Source organism: Gossypium raimondii, chromosome 8 (genome assembly GCF_025698545.1).
Source record: "Gossypium raimondii isolate GPD5lz chromosome 8, ASM2569854v1, whole genome shotgun sequence".
Classification (NCBI taxonomy): Eukaryota; Viridiplantae; Streptophyta; class Magnoliopsida; order Malvales; family Malvaceae; genus Gossypium; species Gossypium raimondii.
In genome coordinates, this window is record NC_068572.1 from 30,709,598 (window position 1) to 30,724,592 (window position 14,995).

Genomic DNA, 14,995 nt, shown 5'->3' on the forward strand with positions numbered 1-14,995 from the left:
AATTTAACCTAGGGTTTATATTTGGAAAAATACCCATAGGTGAAATTTGTTTATTTTGATGTTTTATGGTAGAATATGAAGCTTGAAATTGTGTTAAACAAATTTTGCTAAGCGATTTTCAGTGAAAACAAGTGAAACGGCATAATCGGTAAAAATTATTATTGTTCATAAGTGCATGTTAGAGCAAGAATTTGATGTTGTTATAGAAAGGAAAAATATTCAGCATGTTATAAAACATAAGAAAAAGGAATAAAGTTTAATTTCCGAGCCTAGGGGCAAAATTGTAATTTTGTGAAACTTTAGGGGCAAAAATGTAATTTTTCCAAAATGTGATTTTTGGACTGGATTGAAGAATGTGAATGTTATATAAGCAAAATATGTTATTATAAATTGAGAAAGACAAGAAATTGACATTGATTGGTAAAAAAAGTGAGAAAAAGTGAAAATTCCCGGTTAAACCTTCGAAATGAAAGAGATACGAATGAAGTTGCTAGGTCACGTGTGTAGTACTATGTGCAGCCTACTACGTGTACCGGAATGATAGGTCGCATGTGTAGTACTATGTGCAGGCTATTATGCGTGCCGGATAGCTTCGATCACGTGTGTAGTACTATGTGCAGGCTACTACGTCTATCGGATGAAAATGGTCACATGTGTAGTACTATGTGCAGGCTACTATGTGAACTGGGTATCATTTATTATAAGGTGGTCGCTATGTGTTGATTCCACTATGTATCGTTATTATTCCGAAGTGTTCATCGGGAAATTGACTAAGTGTAATTGAGTGATGAATATATATGTGGAATTGAATTGAAGATTGACTTGAAATGGGAAATGAGAAATTGGATTGCTTTGAATATAGTGATAAATTGAATCAATTGTATATGAATTGAAATGAACTATTGGAATGAGATGTGAAAAAATTCAATGGAATTAAGATACTGAAAAAGTGAAACTATGAAAGAATACATTTTACAACAAAACAGTTTAGACAGCAACAGTTGTGTGACTTTGAAAAATCACCAAAAATGGTGAAAATTGAATTAGAGAGTGAATAAGATATGAAATGAAATCTTAATGAGTCTATTTTTACATAAAAGAAATATAGCAAGCAAAAGAGTTATATATTTTCCGATATTTGAATTTTAGTGAGGCAGGGTCGGATTGATTTTGGAATCCCCTGTTCTGACTTTGGAAAAAAACTAAAAATTGTAAAAAAATAATTATGAGTTATAATTTATATTCTTAGAATCATTAATGAGTCTATTTTCAAAAGAAACAAATGGAAATATCATCCGAATTCTATACAATGAGATAATTCATTTTTAGTGAAAAGAGGGCAGAGATGTTGAGCAGTGAAATAGGGGTGAATTTAAAGAATAAACTGTACTAATTTTAGGAATCAAAAATTTTTAAAATTTTATGGTAAGAATATATGTGAGTCTAGTTTTGGATAAAATTAACGGATCTTAATTTGGAGCTCTGTAGCTCCGGATAAAAATGATTTAGTGACTCTGACTCAAATAGACAGCTTTGAATTTAAATATAAGTGAATAGTGAAATTATGTATAATGCTATTTGAGCATGTTATATACATAAAGGATGTGGGATGGAGAGGAGGAGGAGGTCAATACAGTATATGAATGAATTGTGTATAATTAGTTATATGCCTTATTATAATCAATAAACGTTGAAATAGGAGTGGTGTTTATATTGGTGCATTACTGGTCATGGTAAGCTCATGAAAGAAAATAAAGTTTCATAGCATATGTGTGTGGTATATTTGGCATGAACTGATGTCATGAGTAACTCATGAATTAACTCATGTTGGTAAGTTGATGCATAATTATAGTATTCAAATATATACATATTTGTAATATTTTGCTATGTGATTCGGAAAAAGGGTAATAAATAGCATAATGAAAATTCAGTCATGGTGCTAGTTTATGTTAAAGGAGTGTTTTATGGCATATTTTAAGTAATGGAATGTTATAAATTTTGAGGTTAATTTGGTAGTCAAATAAATGACAAATGAATTGATTGCGTATTCGTAATTTTGACATATGCTTGGTATATGAAACGTAATAATATATGCTTGAATAAACTTTAAGTATTCGAATGACATGAATTTGATGGTGATAAGAATCGAATATTGAATTCATGAAGCACAGGTGATGTATTATTGTTGTGTGATAGCTTGGTTCGAGAAATTGATTAGGTAAATGGTAAGTGGAAGCATTTATGGATTTAGAAGAAAATTTGGAATGAACATCAAATTCAGCTCAATTAAATGATTTCATCAATTAAACATTGTGTATACCAGAATGTGTTAGTGAATTACATATTTGTAAATTAACATTCAAAGTTTGGTGAGTGATATATGAAATTAACATGAAAATATTTATGATTGTTATTAATATTGATTCTGACATAAAGTGGATTCTTCAATATTGGATTGATTTAACGAATATATTGAGCATATGAATAGGTATGTATACCCTAATTAGCGACTCGAAGATAATAATTTGAAAGTTTTTAATTTGGATGAAATTTTATAACTCGGTTGAATATGTCTATAAGTGTATTTATTCTGGTAATGCCTCGTACCCTATTCCAGCATTGAATATGGGTAAGAGGTGTTACAATGTGACATCACCAGATTCGACCCTAATGTTTAGGCTGGGTTTGGGGTGTTACAATTAGAATCAAGTCCACTAGATTGGTTTAAGATAAATGACCCTAGTGAGCAGCGGGTTGATGTATTTATTGTCATTTATTTATTTGAATCCCCGGTAAGGTGGGTAAGTCTTGTGAAATGAAGAAACTCACTAAGTTCATACGAACTTACTAATGGTTTGACTTGTAGTTGTAGGATTCGCGGAACAAGGAACTCGTAGAACGGTCGAGCCAGATCGTGTTGAGTCAAGGCGCATTGAAAGCGAGTGTCATGAACATAGGAGAGGGCGTACCTTTAGGAACTTCTCCAAGGGGGCGATAATGTTGTATTTATTTAGATTCCTCAGAGTTCAGAATTCGGGCTAAAAGTATTATTCTTAGGTAATATAGTATGTTTTAATGTAGCAAAATCTTAGTATGAATAATAACCCAATTCAGTTGTGGCGCTTGTACTCGTATCCGATGATCGGGTCGGGGGATGGTGTTACACTTCTTCACTAATCCAAAGGATTCCATATTCTGAAAATTTTGTATATGTTTTTCTAACTTCCTTGCTTTTTGTTCCAAAGTATTTTGACTAGCACAATTATAACTATCATTGTAATCCTTATCATAACTATCATCTCTATCATCCATATCAACATCCTCATCTACTAAATTATCATTACCTTAGCTTGCATATTGCCGACCCAGCCCAGAATAGATGGATTCTTCCCTTCTACGCTTGGGATTTTGCTACTGGTTCATCTTGTTTGCTCTAAGCTCCTCAATGAGCTTTTCGTTTCTTTCATTTCTCTTTCATTTTTTTCTTCGTATTTCTTTTTGTTGGGAAGACATTTACTCCTCCATAATCTTTATTCTCTCTTACATGTCCAGATATTGTTGGCTACTAAACTAGTGATGTTGGGACCCTTGTTCCATTAATGATGCTCCGACATGGTGTTGGTTTGGGGGATTATAATATGATGGCAGTATTGATAAATTTGTTAGTATGGATTTTGTTGATTTTTTTCCTTGTGGGATATTTTGATTTTGTAGGATTTTGTGTTGACTACCATTCAATAGGTCTAAATGTTGGGTTGTTCTAGTTTGGTTAACATTTGCTTCTGTGCTATGACCGACGTGATCAGTAACTTGGATATTGACTGGTTCAATATTTATACTAGAAGGATCATTAACACCTAAATTTGACATGTCTATCCACAATCACCTCACCAATTGTTAACTAGTGAGGTAAGCAGAGGTAAGAAGATGTTGATCTAATGAAAAAGGAAGGAGTGCGAAGGTTGGAAGGAAACTTTTTTAAGGTTCAATCAGGGAAGTATGTGAAAATAGACCTACATGAGTTGTTTGCATGATCATTTTATAGTGGGGAGCAAACTTAGCTACGTGTCCTAAAATTGTTGACATGGAAGTTTGATTTGATACCCTTGCAATGATGGTGATGCGATGTCCTAGGATAAAACATGTTAAGACGACTAGCAATCAATTACTTTTTTCTCCATGTGGTCCTCATATTGTGTCAGCGAAGGTGTACAGTTCTAAAGTTCATCAGGCTATGGTTCGCAAACTAGATATGGGTTCGCAGTATTGTTGGTTGTTGGAAAAAATCTTGTTTGAAAACGGTCTTCTTGCACACTGAAAAATAAAAAATTTGAAAATGGAATCGGTTTATGATGTTTATAACAATAAAATTTTCTTGAAATATACCTGTTCTGTGAGTGAGATAGATCCTTATTGTTCTCAACTTTCAACCAATCGCCTTTTTAACTGAACAACCCTCTCCACTATTCTCATAACACGAACTACTTTGAGTATGGGCTCAAACAATTACGAGTCAAACACAAAATCAGAAATATTTTCTTTACTTTTAGTATGAAAGTAAATTTCTCACTCTTATAGAAACCGGTAGAATTGTTATTCCCAGAAAATAAAATTTATAGTTAGAAATAAATTCTCACTATTTTCATGCAAAATAACAATATCTCAAAAGTTTTGTTCAACTTATTGTATTTTTAGCCCTACTAGTGCCATATTTTTATCAGGAGAGGAAGTAAAACCCTAGTTAAATTAGTAGGATGAATTTAATGCCTATTTAATAGAAAAAAAAAACAATCCCCTAGTTGAATTAGGAGAGAGGGGTAGCTAATTGGGTGTCTCCCTTCATATGAACTATGATGGGGATTCTGGCCTCCCTTCTATTGGATCCAATTATATGTGTTTTTTGGACTTTTAATCTAACACTTTATAATTTAATCTAACCCATTACATGTTTTTCTATTTTCTCAAAATATACATTATTTATTAAATTAATTTTTTCGTTAAATAATTTTCTTAACACAATTCTAATTTTGTTAAAATCATTACAACTTTACTATAAAAATTCTATGAGAAAATATATTTAATGTCTACATTCAATGGATTCACAATGAACAATTAATTTAATTTCATTTTGAACTTCAATTAATTAATTATTAATTGAAAAACCATAAATTAATTCTCGTGTCATTTTCATGCTTAGTGAGAAACTATATTCATTTCAATGTAATCCATATCACTAACTTTATTATTTCTATCAATTTCTTTATTATTTCTATCAATTCATTCATGATTTCAACAAGCTAACAGAGGGACCGATTAGACATATGTGATTAGAGCTTAAATGATTTGTAATTAAGTTCTAACTTTTCGCCTATTAATTATAAATTCATTTAGTTATGAAGTCATTCTACTATAGAATCATGACTAAGCTCTCCCTACTGACATACCATAACGAAAGCAACTCAATTAGTTCCCGTCTAATGACTTTTCATAAGTGCGTTACCCTCATAGAATATCCTTAATCTATTTGGGATAAATTTGTTCTCCAAATATGATCCTATTTTTATCTCATAGTAATCATTGCATCTTTCTTCATGAAAAGCAATTACTATCAAATAGTAATTCAATCATTCATCACAAAGATGAATGACTCGTGACCATGTTTACTTTTCATCTATCATGTAATGCCAATGAGAGGATATCATTTACCCATGTCTTGGCCTATAAATTCCACTATTGTGAATGATTTTACATACTACAGAAGTCATATACCCAACGCACCAGTTTAGATTCCTTATCTATTCGAACTTAGACTTTTACTTACATCAAAGTATACGAGTCACGCATACATAGTCCATCATCCACTTAGGATTAAGGTATGTCACATTATGAACGTCACAAGTGAATAAATCTATAAACGGATTTAGGATCTATTCTTCTTGGGTCCTGTCCAATGTGATGCCATTCCAGTCAGACACATCTTTCTGTCTATCTTCTAAGAGTTATCAGCTCCGATGCCTAAGACAAAGCATCTTCCTAATTGGACTTGATAGACAACATATTAGTCTTTCAATCGGTTTGCTCATTTCCAATTAAATTAAGGACATATTTTGGTTCGTCTACTAATATAAGTTATCTTTCTGTATTACAATCTGACCACGTAATGCCGCTTAGTATTGGTTAAACATTAGACAACCAGTGAGCTAATATGTGCTTCTATTTTGTTTTGTATGCAAAAACCATTGTAGACAATATACAAAGGGTATTAATGTAATTCATAAATAATTTTATTAAACCAATCTGTTCGAAAAAATTACAAGTATACAAACGAATATATTACACTTAGGATACCAGATCAAACGTTGGTTTTATGGAAAGACACGTGTCAAGCTCTTTATAGATGTTCTGTGAGATTTGCAAGATTCATTACATAATGTATAATATAAGGTAAAATGCAATTTGACTTTTCATATATATCAAACCAAAACAAAGTATTTTATCCATAGGTTTTAGATTTTAGATTTTACATGCTTGGTTAAGATGATCATGTATTTATATATTAATATAATATGTTAAAATATTAAGAAAAACTAATAAAAATAAATATTTATCAATTCTTAATTTCCTTTCTAAAATTAGAAATTTCACCACTTAGTGTGTACTCTAAAATCAATTGAATTTTCATGCTTTATAAGCGAGAATATGTAAGGTGATGCATGTTATTTAAGTTATACTAAGTATTTGTTCTTTCTTTAAATTATACTCTCTATACAAATAAAAATGTCACATTTGACTTTCACTATTTTAAATATCTTAAATAATTAAATTTTATAAATATATATTTAAAACTACTTTATTAGAAGATGTTATAATATATATTTTTCAAATTTGCATCTACGATCAATTTTAAATAATGAGTTAAAAGTTGAAAATTTTTATCATTAAAAGTAAAAAGTGAGAACTTTAGTAGAACAAGGGAGTAGAGTAAAATTTAAAGGTTATAATATACTTAAAGTTCTTGTACTCTTCATATATCATAAATTTAATCTTCATACTTTTATTTTTAATAATTTAGTCCATTTACTTTTCAATTTAAAATGTAGGCCCATTTATTAACATTGTTACAAATATTTTGTTTAATTTATTGGTGTGGCATTTTAAAATTTTTAAAAAATATTCACTTAGTATTCATATAACAAAAATGACATTATAGTGGACTTGAACTTAAAAGATAATTTTAACGATGCTAACAATTCTTAAAAATTCACATTAACATTTTAATTAGAATAAAATATTTAGGCTAACTAATGATATTACGAAAATTGAGGTACCAAATTATGTCAAAATTAAAGTTTAGTTATTAATTCTCAAATTGAAACTAAGAATCAAAATTGAAATTTAATTAATCTTATATAAATCTCAAAAAGTAAAAAGTAAAGGGATTATAATTGAAATTTAACTATTATATTCTCAAGTCCAAAAAAATTAGAAAAAATGGATAGGTGTCGTGTAAAAAAACTTTAAGGCCTTCCTTTTATATATAGTAAATATAGGTTAAAAAACAATTGAAAAATAAAACATGTTACAATCTCATTCCGTATTAAATTTAGAAAACCTATCGGGCAATAACAATTTTATTTAAGCTACAATTATTATTACTACTACTAATAACAAAAAATTGAAACCCACAATTAAAAGGAAAAGGGAAAAGATGTACAAAGGTATGACATTGTTATGGGTATCTGATTCAAGATAGTACTGTATTTGCTCGACTATTGGTTTTTTATTGGTATTTGATACATATTGGTGGTTGTCGATTTGTGCTTGACTAATATTGAAAGATGGAAATGTTTCTTTATTATTTATTATTGTGTCTTGTTAAGGTTTTGAAATTGCTAGTTTCATGAATTGATGAGTGAGTAGTCAGTAAATTTTTCTGACCCTTTTTTTTCTGAAGGATTTTTATGTTGTCAAGTGTTATTAGATTAATGCTAGAGGAGTTCTATCATACTATTATTTTTAGCTTTGAATTGTTGGTGTTTTCATCTTGGAATATCTCCACTGAAAATATTTTGGCTTGGAGGGGTATGCTTTAGGAGGTTTCCAAGTCTGAGTATTTTGGAATATGTTGTTTCTTCGATTTTTGGTGTTTGCTTGTATCATGTTTGGGGTTCTGTATAACATGCTTTTTATATATGATTGGTCTTTCGATACGAGTTTTATGCTTAGGTGATGGTTCCTTGTATTTTGGTGTTTAGGGGTACTTTATGACTTGTTAGCATTATGCTATCTTTGTAACTTTTGGTTATCAATAGAATTTTGGCTTAGTAAAAAAAAATCATAAATTACATAAAAATAGATTTTAGAATTGTTTTTTTTCCTTTTTAAGTACTATTTAAAATTTTAAATTTAGCTAATACACCATATTTTAGGCTACGTTGGTGGAATTTATCGAAATAAAGTGATAGGATGACTAAAATTTATATCAAAACAAAAACTAAAATTAAATATGTCAATTTATGACCTAATTGGAATATTCGATTGAGAGAAATGATTGTATGAAATAGTGACGCCATGTTTTCGAATCCTTTTCTAATAGTTTAATATCACATTAGTATTTTCATCTTAAATTTTAACATTTTCATCATGACAAAAATCAAATTCAAATGAAAAACCTATTCAAGATAAAATTATTGATGTGACATTAAACTATTAAAATAAATAATATCTTTGTTTGATACAATATTTTCTCTTCCACTAATTGGTATCAACACAAAATGGATTAAGGAGTAACGGAATATGATAGAGCACAAATTGATGTTTTCTAATTTGTTGCCATAAAGGCCCACTATGTATAAAAGAAACTATAAATTATATACTTCAGCCCAACAAAGGTTTAGATCTAGTATTAAAGCCGAAATTTCTCACTATTTCTTACCTTAATAAACTTTTCGATGGAACTTAACTTAATCAACTTGATTATGATTGATTATGAGCAACTATAACTGCCATCCATGTCAAAAGCTAGACCTAAAAAGGTTATTAAGGTTAAAATAAACTTTGTTACAGGAAATTTTGAAGGGTAAAAGACGTTGAGCATGTCTCGATTTGAAAGAGAAGAAGCTTTTTGATGATTATGGGATCTACATTTTGAAAATTGTACTCACTTTCCATCATTGTCTTCAAGATTTCAATCATGGGACTGCCTCATACAGATGTTATCCTTGGCTATGAATGATGTGTTTAAGAATGAGACTGAAACATTAATTATAACTTTGATTTGTTTTTACTTTTTAAAAATTTTAAGGGGAGGTGAAAGTATTTTTACTACTTGAACAATAACAGTTTATATTCGATGCACTAGCGTATAGTTTATATATTATCAATGAAGATAATATAAAAATTATAAAATAAACTTTCCTAAAAATTATTAACCATACAAATCTAAAAATAAATATCAACTTTCCTTTTCTTAAAAAGTTATTACCTAAAAATACTAATTAATACCTCATTCTGAATAATTATTTTTGTTTTGTGGATGTTGAATGTAATAATTGTGATAATGTAATGCAAATAATATGCATTTTCATGTGTATATATATATATCAATATTATTATATTAAATGTTAATTAAATTAGTGCAAAGAGTTGATTAGATATCAATTTAGTTGAATAATGTCAAAATATCATTACTTTACAAAGTACATTATATTATTTTAAGTGTACTTTTATCTATTTATATCTTTTATATAAAAATAGAAAATACACATACAAAATAGGATTTAAACTTCAAACATCATTGTTTTTTACATGTGTACTTTATCATTTCAACCAAATCTTTATTTATTTTTACAAATATTTCTACTACCTAATTTTATATTTCACTCACACAACCAAAACCTATTTTTTATAAATATATATTTTACCCATATCATAATTGTATCATAATCTAGTATATATATATATATATATATATATATATAAATTTTAAGTGCTTTTAAGTGAGTTCCAAATTCACAATGAATTGTCGTCCTTTTAAGTAATCAAAATTGCCTAAGAAATGAATGATAAAGATTCAAATTTGCTCCTATGTATGGAAAAGTATTTGGGCGGTTGGCAAAAGGTCTATGCTGGAGGGTTGGTACAGGTACTAATATATCCATTAATGGTGATGTTTGGATTCCAGATGCAGTTAATTTTAGATTATCAACAGTGACCAATTCTATGCGTGATTTTAAAGTAAATGAGTTAATTGATAGTAATAATAGACTTTGGAAGAGGGAGCTGATAAATAGTACCTTCACAGAAGAAGACGCTGCAAGAATCCTTCGAATCCCCTTGGCACGAACACCTCATGAGGACTTCCTCATTTTGGGAGGTGAATTGTCGGGTGAATTCACGGTCCGAAATGCCTATAAACTATTACAAAGTTCGGATGAAAGTCTTAGAGCTTATGCTTTACAAACCATCTACAAAAAAATTTGGAGCCCGAATCTACCAACAAAAATAAAGATTACAATCTGGAGGCTATCATGGAATTATTTGCCTACAAAGGTGAATATGCAGTATAAGAAGTTATCAGTCAACACAAGTTGCCCCCGATGTGGAGAAAGAGCTGAAACAATGGACCATTTATTCCGAGAATGCCCTGTTATAGTGGAAGTATGGACAACACTATCACTTCAGAATATTATAATGAATCAGAGCATGGACTTCGTACAGTGGCTTACCTGGGTGTTTGAGCAGCTTACCCCTTGTCAAGGTTGCCTTTTCTGCTGCGCACCCAAATCACACATACAAGCTTAGCATTTTGAGTTGAAACCGATTATGTTTTAGATGTTGCAAATAGTTGGGTAGTTTAGTGGGTTGCCAATTGAAGATCCAAGACTACATTTGAGAATTTTTCTAGAAGTTTGTGATTCTTTTCGACAACAGGGTAATTTTAAAGACGCACTGCAGCTCAAACTATTCCCATATTCCTTAAGAGATAGTGCAAGAGCGTGGCTTAATGCTTTATAGTCGATAACAATGACATCATGGAGTGACCTATGCCAGAGGTTTTTACTACATTATAATCTACCAAACTTGAATGCCAGGCTCATAAATGACATAACATCTTTTCGGCAATCAGAGGATGAAACATTGTACGGAGCCTAGGAAAGATTTAAGGAATTGATTAGGAAATTTCCTATGCATGGTTTCCAACATTGGACTTAGATGGAGATATTTTATAATGGGCTGAATGCACATACAAGTATGGTAGTCAATGCATCTGCCAATGGTACTTTGTTGGATAAATCCTAGAATGAAACATATGAAATTTTGGAACAGGTAGCCAGTAATGATTATCAGTATCCTACCACACGAGTTGGGACTGGTAGGAGAGCTGCTAGCACTATTGGGCTTGATGCAATCACTTCATTGATAGCCCATGTATCTTTCTAGCTAATATGATCAAGACAATGCAGAAGCCAGCTCGGTCCAAGAGCTGAAACCAGCCAAGTCATCTTGTGTTTATTGTGGTGAAGATCGCCTGTTTGATAATTGTCCATCAAACCCAGCATCTGTTTACTACATGGCTAACTTCAACTGGAATAATAATCCCTATTCTAACACTTATAATCTTAGCTGGAAATAAGACCCAAACTTTGGTTTTAGTAGTCAAGGTACTGGGAATTCAAACACTACTATTAGGCAGAATGCTGAGAGTGCATTGACTGGTTCTAATCAACTTATACCGTGACAAAATGTCCAACAAGGCTAGGCATCAACTTCATCATCTATTGAATCTATGCTGAAAGAATATATGGCTAAGAATGATGCCATGATTTAGAGTCAAGCCATATCCTTATGACCCTTTGAGAATCAAGTGGGGAAAATAGCAAATTCTTTGAGTACAAGACCACAAGGAATTCTGCTAAGTGATGCCGAGAATACAAGATCACAAGGGAAAGTGTAACAACCCTAACTCGTATCTGTCGTCAGAACAGGGTTACGGAGCATTACTAGAGTTTACAATTCCAACAAACAGAAATTTCAAACATTTCATATATAGCAATAAACATATTAAAACCAAGTCAAAACATACTTATTGTCCCACATACGAGCCCTCGAGGCCTTAAATATGCGTTAGAAACAAATCGAGACTAAATCAGAAACTTAGAGAATTTTTTAGATAATAGTGAAAATTTCAACACGGCAGAGGTCATACGGTTGTGTGACTCACACGGCCAAGGGACACACCAATGTCTCAAGCCGTGTAGGCATTCAAAATAGGGACACACGGTCGTGTCCCAACTCGTGTCTGTGCCTGTGTAACTCACTGAATTGGGTCACACAACCAAGTCATATGCTTGTGTGCCAGGCCATGTACCCTTCAAAGTAACCCCACACGCCCGTGTGCTAGGCCATGTAATAGCCTGACTTGCAACCCTTTGAAAGCTATAGGGGACACATGACCGCGTTACACACGGCTGAGACACACGCCCGTGTCTCTGCCCGTGTAGATGAAAGTAGGTCATTTTACAAGCCATTTTTCTCACCCAATTTGGCATGTACCTACAACCACAAATGCACATATACACCAACATAATGAGGCACTAAAACAATGCATATTCTAGCCTTATATAAATGGTATGGTCACATACAACCAATATACCCTTAGGCACCTCAAATGAAAATAAATAAACATGTATAACTATGTATTCATTTTTGCGAATTAATCAACTAACTTATAGGCATGTTTGCCTTAATACATAACATGGAACTTGCTTGCCAAAATATACCAAATGGTACTAATCATGCCATTCAACCACTAGCATCTAACACCATATAAACCACTCAAACCAAATGCCATTTCACAATAATTCTAAACATCAACCATTAGAAAGCTAATATTTACATGTCATATACTAAACTCATTCCATAATCAAATTGCCAAAACAAAAGCCAAACAGATGGTCATTTAACAACCCAAAATACATGACCACATTAGCAAAAATATCCATACATGCCATTATAACCAAAATTAAACAACTGAAAGTACCAAAATAGCAGATGGATAGTGTGATATAGCTCCGACAAGCTTCCAACCCGAACGACCTTCCGATTCACTATAAAACACGAAAAATAACATAGAGTAAGCATTTAAGCTTAGTAAGTTCGTATAACATAGAATATAACTTACCATTTAGTCATATCATAGGTAAGTAAACAAGCATATCCCAACACAATTTGGCCAAATGCCTAAGCACATATACACAAACCATGCTAGCCATGTAATTACATATACAAGCCAATAAACTCAGACGAACATAACTATTGATCAAGTTCCATATACATGTATCAACCAATTCAAGTTTCCATATACCATGTAACAACATTTCTATGTAATTCACATATATACCTATAATAGTTCATATCGAACTCTTATTATTTTGTATCAAAACATTTCCTGTTGAATCGTTTAGAATACTGTTGGATACCAAGGATAGCTCACATAGTGTGCTATCTCATATAACTGTAATCTGTCAATTCATGTACATGTATGCTTATACAAGCTATTAATTGATATGCTCACTCGAGTTGTAGATGGGTTTGCTCTCACGAGCTATAAATCGGTACGCTCATACGAGATGTGGGTCAGAACATAGCAACACGGTGCTGCTCAAACAAGCTATGGAGTATTTGCAACACATGCAGGACCTCAGCTATCGGAAGGACATTCAGGACCAGTAATCAAATCATGTAACCCTAATGACATGTCATTTGTATTCTACGAATTCCTAAGATTCAAACGGGACTCGGTAATCATCGTACGTCGTTGGATATGCACTTGGTAATTATGTATGACAATTCATAACATATATATAATTCAATTAAAAAGATATAAACACAATTTAATTACACGAACTTATCTCGACGAGTATATATAGATACGGAGGCGATTAATCTGAGATTTTCCCTTTGCCCTGATCTAATTCCGTACGAGGTGTGTCTTGATCTATATGGATAAATTTAACTCAATTCAATATAGTTTTATTCAATTAAACCAATCATATTTTGGAAAATTACCATTTTGCCCCTATACTTTTAACTTCTTTGCAAATTAGTCCTTAGGCTCAAAAACTAAAATTCATACAATTTTACCCTTACCTAAGCCTAGTCGAATATTTTATACACTTATATTAGCCCACACATTTCACTAATTCACAAATTATACCATGTAATATTTACTATTTTTCAATTTAGTCCCTATTTGACAATTTCACCAAAAATCCTTTTACAAAAGTTGTTTATCTAACAACAATCATCCATTTTCTATTATCAAACTTCAAAAATCATGTACATGTATAAATGGAATAACCCTAATAGTTTAAAATTTTCACAAATTAGTACCTGGGATAGCTAGGTTAAGCTACAACAATCCCAAAAATATAGAAATTATCAAAAACGGGACAAAAACACATACCTAATTAATGAAATAAGGATGGACGAATGTAGCTTCAACAATGGCTACTCCTTTATTCTATTTTCAGTTGAAGATAGAAATGAAAGATGAAAGCTTTATTTGTTTTATTATTTTATCATTTAATTACATATTTTCTTATTTAACCTTTAAAATTAATCAAATTTACACAAATTCCAAGCCATGCACATCCACTATCAACTCTAATGGTCTAATTATCATACAAGGACTTACACTTTAAAGTCTTATAGATATTTAATACCTTTAGCTATTAGAAATCAACTTTTGCAGTTTACACGATTTAGTCCTTTTTATCAAATTGAGCATGTAAATGGTAAAATTTCTTAACGAAATTTTTGTACGGTACTACTATATGCTGTAGGAAATAAAATAATAATAAAATAAAATTTTTGACTTTAGATTTATGGTCTCAAAAACACTATTCTGATTTCATTGAAAAATACTGTTACAGAAAGAGCATTACAAGGCAATAACTCTTAGAAGTGGGATTTAACTGGATGGAGTTGTTAA

General features: G+C 31.2%; 1 non-coding gene across 1 annotated transcript; it reads right to left on the bottom strand.

Annotated features, from left to right (window-relative positions):
- Nucleotides 1-11,091: 11,091 nt before the first annotated feature.
- Nucleotides 11,092-11,198, bottom strand: LOC128032226 (small nucleolar RNA R71). Its single transcript, XR_008188354.1, has one exon. It is a non-coding gene; the product is annotated as a small nucleolar RNA R71 (small nucleolar RNA).
- Between the last annotated feature and the right edge of the window lie 3,797 nt (nucleotides 11,199-14,995).